The 12,992-nt window shown below is 39.8% G+C and overlaps 1 long non-coding RNA gene across 1 annotated transcript; it reads left to right on the forward strand.

Moving 5' to 3' along the window:
- Window positions 1-6,277: 6,277 nt before the first annotated feature.
- On the forward strand, window positions 6,278-7,047 carry LOC118283821. Its single transcript, XR_004784675.2, has 2 exons — window positions 6,278-6,557; window positions 6,649-7,047. It is a non-coding gene; the product is annotated as an uncharacterized LOC118283821 (long non-coding RNA).
- Window positions 7,048-12,992: the final 5,945 nt, after the last annotated feature.

The following is a 12,992-nucleotide window of genomic DNA, read 5'->3' on the forward strand; positions in this document are numbered from 1 at the left end:
AACTGCAAGAGAATTGGAAGTCTGGCAAGTAAAGATGTGAAAATGAGAATTTCTTTCTGCACCCAATTTAATCAACCTGGCTCGTCTGGGGTCCCAAAAGTAGCAGCTAAAGGGCATGGTTGAAGATGTTTTCCCATTATAATTGAAATTATGTTGAAATAACCAGACCAAAAGTTGTGTAAACGTGGACAGAGGAAAAACATGTGGCTCAACTAAAAAAATGTGGGTTCAGACATCTATCTCACTTATCCTCTACATCTGGGAAAATAATAGACAGTCTTGATATTGAAAAATGGACCCTATGTACAGTACAACCTTAAACTGAATCAGCACCAGACGTGCACCAGATGACAAAGTACTAAGTCCATCAAAAACTGTCTGCCACCACTTCTCACTAAGTTGGAGCCCTAGTTCCCCTCCCAAGCAGTCTTTGTTTTGGAGTTTGTGTGATCACAGATGTCCAGAATACGGTTATACATTTCTGAAACAATCCCTCTTCGTTGTGACCTATAGTTAAGCAATCCTTCCCATGGTTGTTGAGGAGGTAAGGAAGGAAAATTAGAATTTCTTTTTGAAACAAAGTGACGAATTTGAAGGTACCTAAAAAAATTTAGTTTACAGATAACCCATACAATGATGATACATTGGTAAAACTTCCAAAAACACCATCTGAATATAGATCAATGAAACACTGTATACCTCTGTTATGCCATATTGAAAAAGTGGAATCAAGTGATGAAGGAGGGAACAAATGATTCTTACACATTGGACCCAATGGAGATGCCGTTACAAATTTGAAATGTTTCCTGAATTGATACCAAATCTTTAAAGTATTAAGCACCACAGGGTTTTTAATATGCAATGAGATTTTGGTTGGAAGAGAGGAGTATATAAGAGCAGGTATAGAAGATGTCGGACAGCAAAAATGGGCTTCCAGTTTACACCAAGGTAAATAAGGAAAGTCAATCCAGCAGCGTATTTTATGGATATGAGTAGCCCAATAGTAAAATAGAAAGTTCGGCAGGCCAAGACCACCATCAAACTTATATCGTTGAAGTAGTGATTTACGGACCCGTGGAGACCTCGCACCCCAAATAAACCAGCATTAGTGCAGTATTACTAGGATAACATTCACTCTTTTGTAAATTATTTTATATCGAGAAAAAGAACTTAATGTTTCAAGTGTAGACAGAATGCCAAGAAGACAGGATTCAGGGTCGGTTACATACTGTATAACAACAAATCATCCGCATACAATGATAAACGATGTTGACACCATTGAGAAAGACACCTTTAAAACAGGTGGAGGATCAAAATGAAATGGACAGCGGTTCAATAGCCAAGGCGAACAGAGATAGGGATAAAGGACAGCCCTGCTGTGTCCCTCGCTCTAGTGAAAAATATTCAGAGCGGGTGTCATTTGTGTGAACAGTCGCTCGTGGTGATGTATATAATAATCTCACCCAGTTTATGAAATTTATTTCCAAAGTCAAATTTTTGTAATACAGCAAATAAGTACCCTGTTAAATGCCTGTAGCATCTAATGATATTACAATTTCAGGTGAATTATTTGTTGGTGTTGAGAAAATTATATATAAAAGAGTACAAGTGTTAAAAAATAAATGACGTCCCTGAGACATGAGAGAATGATCTATACAAGGACAGTTCATAGAAAGGATCTGTTGATCATCATTGTGACCAGCGATTAATTCAAACGCTGGCGACCGGAGACAGTAGTAGGTAGTTGCGGCGAGGCCGCGAGTTCCAGCAACCAAATGACGAAGGTAAAGTCAATATATGTAGGTTAATCCATCAAAGTCAGCAGACAAGTTGCTGAAGTGTGTTGCCAGATATATTTCCTGCTCTGATTGCGACTAGAAGCAGTAGGGACAGCAACAAAACACAAATTCGGGGAGAGAGTAGCGGCAGCCAGACGCGCCAGCGTTCATTCTCTCTCCGGTTTAGCCAAGGTTGTGTCCTCGGGCGTGAAAGAGACCTCCGATGCTCATGGTAGCTCAGAGACAAAGAAACAAGGGATTAATACAATAAAATAGTACAAATAAATGTAATGTTAATTAATTGTGTATGGCTGACTGCAAATGAAATTAAAACTACAGAGATGAGTACTTCATGAAAACCACGTTGTGTGGAGCAAACTAGTCAGGTGAGGTTTAGACTACACTGAGGCTGTGTGTTTTGTACTGTGAAGAAGAGTGTCCTGACAAATCCTGTACCTGAAGGATTTATACTAGAGTTGGGAATTTCTAGTGTGATGCAGATACGATATGCATCTCGATACACTGTCAAAGATCCGATGCATTAGACATATGCAGCAACTACCAATGCAATACCATTCAATTCACAACCCAATCTATTTTTAATGACGTTACCATGTGTGGCAGTGGCCATCACAATAATCAAGTCAAGGTTTGAGCGTTCTGTTTTTTGGCCCTGTTTACTGAACTAACAAAGTGTCCTTTCTCCCTTTTCGCTCATGCTGATCCAATCTCACTCTTTTCCTTTCTTGTCCTCTCACCTGTCTGCCACCTTCACAGACATGCTTGATAGATCCCTCTCTCTTTTATACTGTGTGTAAGAGGTAAAGATGACAAGACTCTTAGTAGTCAGCTCAGTTCCTGCTCCTTTTACTCCATAGGGTTCCTCCCTTTCCTCTAATACCCCATACTTACTTTTAGGAAGTTAAAGCCTTGGGTCTAATGATAAAATCAATCACAATGAATGATACTGAAATGAAAAACAAATTGGATTTCCTTGCACTGGATCCAAATGTGTGCTCCACTACTTGTGAAGCTCATCCCGAAACTCAGTTACCAGAGTTCCTATGTAGAAATGTCAGCTGATTATTGCTCACAGCCTTGATTTAATAAGACCCCGGTCAATCTGGTCGTTCCATCCTGAAAATGTGCAGGAGCATGCCTCATTTCCTTATTTAAAAGGAGACATTATATTAAAAAATCTCTGCAGTTATATTACTGGCTTCCATGTGAGCAATTGTCCCTCAAATTTGGGGTAAGTGACAGAGTATCCTGGTGACATCTGAATAATTAGAATGGGATTTAATAGGCATAGCCAGGCTGTATGGGATTAATTAAGTGGCAGATGATATAGTCGTGTGCTGCGGATCTATTACGTTAACTGTCACGCTGCATTTGATGACAAGGTGCCAAGCGATCCATTCATTGACACAAACATGTGTGCAGAAGGATATTATCCCACTTAGGGAGGCCTTAGATCATTTTAAATACACTAAGACCTTACAGTAATGACAAATGCATGAATATTCCAATAAAAGTATATGACTTGAAGCAGTGATCATTCAGAGTGAAAGGGGCTCCCCTGCAGATAGTGACCATTCACTGAGAGGAGAGATTTGCAGTAGAGCAGCACTGCACTCCCTTTGCTTACAGTTATATTATCTATTCTCTGAACATGAGATCACAGGTACAGCTGCAGATCTAATATTGGTCAGCCAATACTGACAACTTCACTTACTGTATCACCAATACACATACCGATCCAGATTCCATGGTCTGATGTTTTTATGAATTATAAATATGTAATAAGGCAATAATGTGACAACAAAAATGTTGTAGCAAAAATAATTAAAAATCACATTACTTTATTACTCTGTGGTGTCAGCATCTCTTCAGTGCCCTCAGAGTTCAGTGCCCCCCCCCCCAAATGCAGAAGAGCTTCATCTAACATGGCAGTGGTACTCTGCTCTAGTCCAGTCCCTACCACAGAGACAACCCAAGTGCTCCTCCAAATACTGCAACTCCATCCTCACAACAGTCCCCGCCACCAGACCTCTACATGTAGTCCAGATAAATGGTGCCTGCCTGGCATCAGCCCAGGTTTGCCCACATCATTCCCCTCCTTTGCTCTCTATACTGGCCCCTTGTTGCAGCTTGCATCCAGTTAAAGTCTGTGGTGCTGGCCTGCAGGATCAGAAATGCTCCATTCAATCTCTAAGCCATGATCACACGGGCCAAACCCCAGCACTTCTCTTCCTCTGCATGATTGACTACACCATCACTCTGGATTCTGTGGTTGCTCATCTCAGCCCTGACTCTTGTTCTGGTCTTGCAGCCATGGAATGACCTCCCCACTGACAACAGAATCAGTGGCAATCGTATGCTGAAGTTGGAAAACCCAGACAGCACCAAACCACCCCATGCTACCTCCTACATGTCTTTAAAATGCACCCAGAACACATTTAAGTTGTTTTGTTTGAGATGACATTTAGCTCCTGCCTCTGCTAATTTTGAAAACACGTGTTCCAAGTCTCTTGGATAAGCTCCTCCATAGAATGTCATTACACAACTATTTTCACAGGCTGACGGACAAACTTGTTGATGTGAGTATTCTTTAATTTTGGCTGGAATAAACTAATGTAGCTTACGTCATGGCAAGACTTGGAACATATCAGCTAAGAAGTTAAAACAAAAAGTACTCCATGACAACATTTGAACTAACATAAACATAACAATACATCTTATCTGCTTATCCGGTCTTTCCTGATTCTGTTATGAGACATGGTCTGTGGTCAGAACAGCAGAGAAAGGGGCATGGTTATGATGTATTGCTGTTCATGAAACAGATTAAACATTGTGTGTGAGCATGGGTGTCTTGTGTTTTTGGCCTGCCCCAGGCCTTTTGTGGGAGGATAATGTTTTATTTTGTCTCCGTGTCTACCTTGGCTGCGGGCAACGTACGTCTTTCTGACAGATGATAACAGCATTATTTCACAATGACTGTGACAGGGAGGGAAATTGTGTACGTATGATCAGAGAAAATGTGTGTGTGCGTGTGTGTGTGTGTAGGCTTGTGCATTTTTTTCATTTGCTATTTGCCCAGGGGATTATTTGAATCTAAAAAGCTTCTGTGTTGTCATTTAATTTTTTCTTAAGCGAGGTTTCACTTTTGTGCTGTGACTGTTTGATCACCATGCTGAGTAAATACTTTGGAGAGATCTGAGTGTTCAGTTTAAGCCAGGCAGTGGCACATGCTCAATAGTATGAATGAGTTTTAAATTCAATTTTAAAATGGCAGAATTAGCCTACGCCTAACCCAAAGACCCCTGAAAGCAAAAAAAATTGAATTCTTGATATTTCAATGGAAGCAGGATCGTGTAATTATTAGCCTATATATTGAAACTAATATACAATATAGATAAAATAGGAAAATAAAACAAACATGTTGGTTTCAGCAGTTAGGATTTGTGTGCAAAATATCTGAGCAATGCAGTGTTATTTCATTATTTAGTAGTTTGGAGAAAGCAGTGTGGATGCTGCTAAGCAGCAAGCAGAATGGTCCACAGGGTCTACATTTCCCATCACCTTGCTCGGTTTTAACCCTTACTTGTCGCAGTGCAAGAGCCTCCACCTGCATTTCTGTTGATAATAGAGTATGTGTGTGTTTGTTCTCAAAGTGATAGACCTCAGCTGTTTCTGACACACACACACACACACTCTCTCTCTCCAGACAGTGGTCGTCTCCCAGTGGCTGAATCACAACTACAGTCTGCTGAGGCCGATAAATACAAACTGGGGAATCACTGGCAGAATCTTAAACGTGCATTCACACCTTGTCCACTTTAATTGGTACACTGACAGATCGTTTGATCACAGCTGCATGTTGATAAGATGCTCATTACCGTTGCACGTGGAAACCTTCTGACTCCGAATTCAGTAATCTTTCATGTTGCAGCCTGAAGATGGTTACCACCAGCATCTCAGTGGGGGAGAGTATTATAAAGTGAACTGAACTCAAATGAACAAAAGTTTCTCAAATCTGATCAAATTACCTCAGTATTGAATTTCAAGCCACCAAACAAAACAAAGTTATTTCTCTTCCTCCCTCAAAATGTTACCTTTAAGATCGAACATGCAAGTTGTATATTTTGGTATTGTTTTTATCTTTAAAATGTTGCCTATGTGTGTTAAACTGGATATTGCTACAGCGTATCCAATCTACATTTGATTTGAGAAAGATTAAACCTTTGTCTGGTTGTGTGTCTGGTGTGAGGGGCGGTGGGGTACTATGCTAATAATGCTACTATCCATTTGGCCCTTACATAATCAGAGTGAAATTTGTGTCTGTATAAGTGTATCAGTAGGAATTCAAGAATGTTTTCAGTTGGCACTGGCCACTGCCAGGATTGCCCCTAGTCTTTGATCCTGTGTGTGATCCTGTTTGTGATCTTCAAGGACAGGATGGGTTCAGTCGAGCTTGAGAATGCAGATGGCGTTCGTCAGATCGTGGGCTTCAGCTTCAGTTTGCAGCTTCGTGAAGAGGTCTGAATGACAGTCAGCGCCTCTAATTTAGAAGCCATGGTCGTCTGTCAGAAAACGATGGATTCCTCCCACCTTGTTGGGAGTGAGTTTCTGGCCGAGGCAAAGGAGTTTGAATACGCATCTAAGGGGCCTGTACATGAATGTGGATAAAATGATGCGTGAGGTTAGTTTGGTGCAGCATCAGCAAGAATTTGGTCATTGTACTAGGTCATAGTAATGAAGAGGGAGCTGAGTCGGAAGGTAAATCGATTTAGGAGTCATTCAGTCAGAATAGTGACCAAATTAAAGAAATATTGTGGATTCAAGTGGCTAAAATCAGTAATTCCTGTAGGATGGCTGGGCTCACCTTTAAAAGAAAGGGTAGCTACGGCAACTGGAGGAAGCCTGGATTGGAGCTGCTGTTCCTACACCTGAAAAAAAACAGATGGAGAGGAGGAGGAGATGAAAGGTGTTGCTGGAAAGAGGGATGTCTAGACTTTCACATCAGCATGCTACTGTTACCTTGCCCTGCATAAACACTGTGAAAAGGATGGATAGATTGTAAAGGCTAGTCGGGATTTTGTATTATGTATGCAGCATCTTTGTGTTCTGCATGGTAACGTTTAACTGCATAGACTACTCAAGATATTACCCATTATCTAATGCTTGCTTTTTAGATAAATACAGTATGTATTTTGTGAGCAGGCAAAGAGTCAAAGCAACCCAATAAAAGCAAACTGACTAGAGAAAAGCTGTTGAATAATGTATGGTCTGCTGGAGCGAAGTTGTTCCAATGTCTTTTCTTTTTGATGGACTTGCACTGAACCTTACACAGGTCTGTACCTCAATGTCTGTCTGTTCTCGAAGAAAAAGCAGGCGGTAGGTTGCCAAATAACTAAATCTGAAAGCTGACAATCACCCTAAAATTAGCAGTTAAAACTTGGAAACAGAAAGATAAAAATTCTTACGGCAAACGTTTGAATAAACGTAAGTAAATTTGGACCATGGGTTGATAGAGACCTGCTGTGAATCAGTGCGCTTAATGATTCACAGGTAGAACAAACCCAGATTGTGGTTCTTTGTCTGCAAAGAAATTGGTCCTACTCCTGTCAGTCACTACCCTGCTGCAAGTACAGTTATTAAATCTTTCTGGAAAGAACAAGTTTGGAGAGGTCCAAAGGTACAGATAGCTAACAAGACTGCAAGTTCATTTTCTGTAATTGTTTGATTTATTGCAATTGTAGGTGTGGCATGGAGTGCTTTGTGTGTTTGCGTGTTAGTGTGTGGGTGGGACGGAGTGTGTTTGCCTTCAAACGGGATATAATGCTAATGAGCTGACTAAAAAAGACCTCATGTACTGTGTTCTGCCGGCTAACATCCACTCTGCTGAGCTAATGTGAGGTGGACAGGACAAAATCACAGAGTGGATGGCACTAAAGCACTTAGCATGATCACTGCATTTGAATTTACATGAAAAGTGTGATATTTAATTAAGGAGAATATGCCTTTGCACTATCTGTGGCTTTAATGCAGCAGTGCGAAGTAAGAAAAAACTATAGTCAGTTTTCGTGTAGATTTTAAATTTGTGTGAAATTAGAGCAGTTTCAAGCACATTGAGATCATATCGAATAGAAAACGTCCCCTTTTTGCACTGATTAACTGGGCAATGAGTTCAAATAATATTTTTCTGCGTGACTAAAATGCCAAGTAACCTCTGCCTTGACAAATGCATGATGAGTACCAGTGCTTACCTACACATGACGAAGATATATAAATTCAGTAGTCTATGTTTTAAATGTATTTTATAGTAAAATACACCAGTATTAAGATAACAGCATGCATGGCAAATGTTATGTATTATGGTAGCCAAAGCACATGCAATCCAGCAGCCCATTAGAAAGAAGATGAGAGCAGTTTCTCCACGCAGTGATGAGGCTGGTGAGACCCAACGATTGACTCTGGAGGTGTTTGATAAACCTGCAGTGAAATTACTCTTTCTCAATCTCTCCTATTTCACTCTCTCCTCCAGCACAGGACAAACTCCCACCGCCACTTTCAGACCTGGCAATTGGGAGAGAAAAGCTGATCAGTCATGGAACACTTGTGTGATTGTGTGTGTGTGTTTGTGTGTGTGTGTGTGTCTGTGTATCTTTCTGGCAGCCAGTGCTTTCTCAGGGCATGAACGCCTGTGTGCCTGTCTGCTGGGGACTTTCATTATCCAGCTGCTGATCCCCTACAGTAGCCAGATACTCTGATCTCAGCATCAGTCTCTCCGATTCTTAAGGGCCAGAGCTAAGAAATTCTTCACATGGCACTGAGCTCAGGCAATCAGAACCGGGACATCCATCAGTGAGCTTGCCACACAGTCATGTGGAGCTCACTGACCTGATTTTGAGCCTCATAATACTTTCCAAATCATCACTCTATTAGTTGAGGTAAACGGGGAGAAGGCTGTAGTGGGTGTGTGAGGAGGAACGAGAAGAAGTGACAAATGAGACAAAGCTCATTGATTTTTCCTTTAGCAGGGATCATTCAGTGCAGCCAAGCGTGTTTGGTGTTTTTAGAGCTTTTGGATGAAGAGAGTAAAGTAAAGACCCCAAGGGCTGGTGTCTAACAGACCAGCCCTAACCAGAGGGGTCAATTATACTCAGATAATTCCAGCAAAATGTTTAAGGAAAACTTGACCATTACGTGAGGTATTTTTAAAAGGGACATTTTGGAATTACAAGCACCATGCCTTAGTGACATCAGCAAGAGGCTAAGTAGAAACACATTACCCCTGACAGATGCTTTCTTTACAACATTCCCATTACTGACCAATAAACATTTACAAGCTTCTTTAGTTTTACTTCATGATTTATCTTGATTTGGATACATTAAATAATTTATTTCAGTATCTAAGAATTCATAAACCTCCAGAAATTACAGTGTTGAGACATTAACCTGGAGATCCTTCTGACTTGAAGTTTCGTACCAAGTTATGATGGGAGGGAAATCACTAAGCAGATTATAACATTCTGTAAAGTTTTAAAGAGATTTGAAATCCAAGGTTTCTGCATTTACAAGACTTATAACTCGATAAGATAAGTCTATTCACCGCAGATGGATATAATGTGTACTGCATTTATAGTTTTTCAGAGGGAGATTTTGCTCTGCCTGGCTAATTAAAAAAACCCTACAGAAATGAAAACACAGTGCTGTCACACCATATGTTTGGCACTACATCTGTTTAAAATCTGACTTTCCTTGTCAAGGCCGCCCTAGCACTAACAAATTTGGACCAGGTGTCTTGTGGGCAGCAGACAGAACATGTAGGAGATAAGCACGGCCTCACCTTGCTGCCAAAGGACACGACAGATTAAGAAAGAACTCATGCATATTCTGCACAACCTATTACTGTCTCCATCCTCAGAGAAGACAGCTACTCACTCTGACTTTCTCGATAAGACTTCAGGCCACAACACACCCTGACCACCAACACCTCAACCAACCCCCCCCCCCCCCCAGCCCCTGATATATGCTCATAAAATGGGATTTCATGGCTCTGGGGTTACGCAGAGGGCTGGTAATTGTTCTGCTAGAGTCAACTCTTCAGGCAAATGCACACACTCAAACACAAATAAATGAAGACACATGCAGATAACCATATGGATGTCCATATCCTCATTAAAACACCTGTCTTTGCACATTTGTACACTCACATACAAATGTTTTGTGTTATGTTGGTGAAATACAGCACATAATCTCCACAACATTACCCACTGTTAGTACTTGAACAATTACATCTGCAGACCCATCTTTTGTAGTGAAAATTTTTTTAATCTTATAAATATGAACATATTAATCTTAAACTGGGCTCAGACTACAGGAATTTTGGGCCCATGTCGATTCAGCCCCCCAAGAATCAGAGGAGAAATCTGATCTGGAACCTTGCTTGCTACCTACAGGATGTTCGGCACAGATTTTCTGGTAGCGTGAGAGGTTAACAAAGCTATTCCTAAACTTCTGAAATGCCAGCAAAATCGTCGAGGCCACCCCAATAATTATCAAACATGTTTGATATTTAGGATGTAAAATTTGGATGATTATGTCAGTGTCGTCTGAGCGGAACCAATTAGAGACACAGTGGTCAAGCACAGTGTTGAAAAACGTACGTCGCTAGAAACACCGTCAGATGATCAACATTTGATGACCTTTTGAAATACGACCATGAAACAAGCTACAGCACAAGTGAGGTGGACAGCTGAGTTGGAGAAGAGGCTTGTCGATATGTGACCAGAGCATGAGTGCCTGAACAAGATGTCTTCCACGCCAAAATACCTCATACAATTTATCTTTCAATACCTTCGTTTGTGATACAGAACCCTGTATAGAACAGGTACCTTTTTGGTTAAAAAAACAAAACAGATATAATTTATTTTAAGTCCCCATGATTCCCTAACTACCCATGTAGTTCCTTTAAACGTACTTACATCACTACATATTGTACTGGTTCATGAAAATTTGCAGTTTATCAGGAAGTGTAATACCGTGTTGCTGCCATGCTGTAGATTATTACCATTATTTATTTTGTCTAAACAACTTTTGAGTAAGTTATTAGTTCATATTCGCAGCAATGCACTTGGTTACTACAGTCAAGCTAACAGCCATGCTAACTGTGAGCCACAGTAGTGCTTGAAATGCTATTGTTGGCATGCTAACAAGACCACGATGTTGAAGCCAATATGGTGATATTTAGCAGGTGTAGTGATTAGCATATATCTTAGTTTGATATCTTAGCTAACATGTGCTAAGATGAGAATAAAAGGGCTGTCCAGTGGCAATTTTAGGCCCCTTTTAGGCCCCCTTCATTTCATGTCTTCAACCCTAAAAAAATCCTAATGAACAAAAGTCATTATGTTATACACTCCGATACTATTCAGTAGATGACACTGTGGCAGCACATCTGCCATGCTTGTAAAGCAGCAGCAGATCATAAAGATTAGTTAGTGAGTGTCATGGCGCCACACAGGGTATAAACAAATGTAATTTGGGACGTTGGCAAAAAACAAAAATACTTAATGATCTGACAGATAAATTTGGGTAGTTATTGGATGTGACTCAGAATTTTTTTCATCATAGTTCCGTGGTGTTTCAAAGATAGCTATTTGACGTTGTTCATAAGAGATGATTGGCACACTTGCTAGCTAAAGAGCTAACTGATGCACTTTATTAGTAGTTACAATTCCTCTTTTAATCTGATAGATGATAAAAAAGTAGCAAAATCTGCAAACACAAATCAAATACCTTTTAATATTTTTTATAGCAGTGAAAAGATGAAGGACTACAGTTTAACATATTTACATGAGATGTGAAAAATAAAGTACAATATGAATAGTATAGAATACTGTAATAAAGTGTCAAGTGAGATGTAGTTGTGCTACAACAATATACATTATAGTACAGCTATATTACAATATTATGAGTATATTATAAATTAGTCCATCCATCGTCTACCGCTTTATCCATTTAAGGGTCACGGGGGGGCTGGAGCCAATCCCAGCTAACAGTGGATGAGAGGCGGTGTACACCCTGGACAGGTCGCCAGCCTATCGCAGTATTATAAATTAGTATATAATAATAATACGTGAGTAATGAATGGTAAAATAGAATAGTACTATAATAACAATAAATAATAACATCATTGAATTAATAGTATAGTATATAATGGCCAATAATACATACAAATTGTAAATAAATGAGGAAGTAGTGAATGGTATAAATTAATAATAGACTAATCATAGTAAAAGGCATCTAGTATTGAATATAATACAATAATAATTGTAAATAAAAAGTGTGGCTGTGGCACAGGAGGTAGAGTTGGTCATCCACCAACCTGTAGGTCATGCCGATGTGTCCTTTGGCAAGACACTTAACCGTAAATTGCCTCTGGCGTCTCTTCTGACAGTGGATGAATGTGTATGAATGTGACAGAAAGTGTGGTAAATAGCAGCTGAATGAATTTGTGTGTTTGGATGGGTGAATGTGACTTTTGCTGTAAAGTGTTTGAGTGGTCAATAGAAAAGAGAAATATTAATACAGTCCATTTACCATAGCTAAATAACAATATAATAATAATAAATATATATAGTTTTTATAGTATAATATAATAATAATAATATAATAATAATAATAGTAAATAGTTTATGCAATAGTCAAAGTATCAGAACTGTTTTGCACAGCTTTTTCCACGAGTTGCCACTCTGTAATTTAAGTTTAGTTTGCCACTGGTGCATTCTTAGTTAGTGGAAAACAGACACCTCTAATGACAAGAGAAATGAGGGTTGTCAATTCAGAACTGTGTTTCCTGCATGTGCTACCTGAGAAAAACACATCCTCTGAAACCAATCTCAGCCCTGACAAACTGATTGATCCAGGACACTTTGACAGCTTGCCCTGGCGAATAAACTGCTCAACTGATCTCACAACCTTCACTGTACCTTCAGAGGGAATCATAAGCCCTCCTTTGTTTTCACACACTCACACACACACACACACACACACACACACACACAAACACTCTATCAGGGGTATGCAACCTGTGGCTCTTGAGCCGCATGTGGCTCTTCAGCCTCTCTGCAGTGGCTCCCTGTAACTTGTATATATATATATATACATATATATGGAAATAAATAAACGCTATTTTTATTTTTCCTT

This window comes from Scophthalmus maximus, chromosome 10, assembly GCF_022379125.1.
Source record: "Scophthalmus maximus strain ysfricsl-2021 chromosome 10, ASM2237912v1, whole genome shotgun sequence".
NCBI lineage: Eukaryota > Metazoa > Chordata > Actinopteri > Pleuronectiformes > Scophthalmidae > Scophthalmus > Scophthalmus maximus.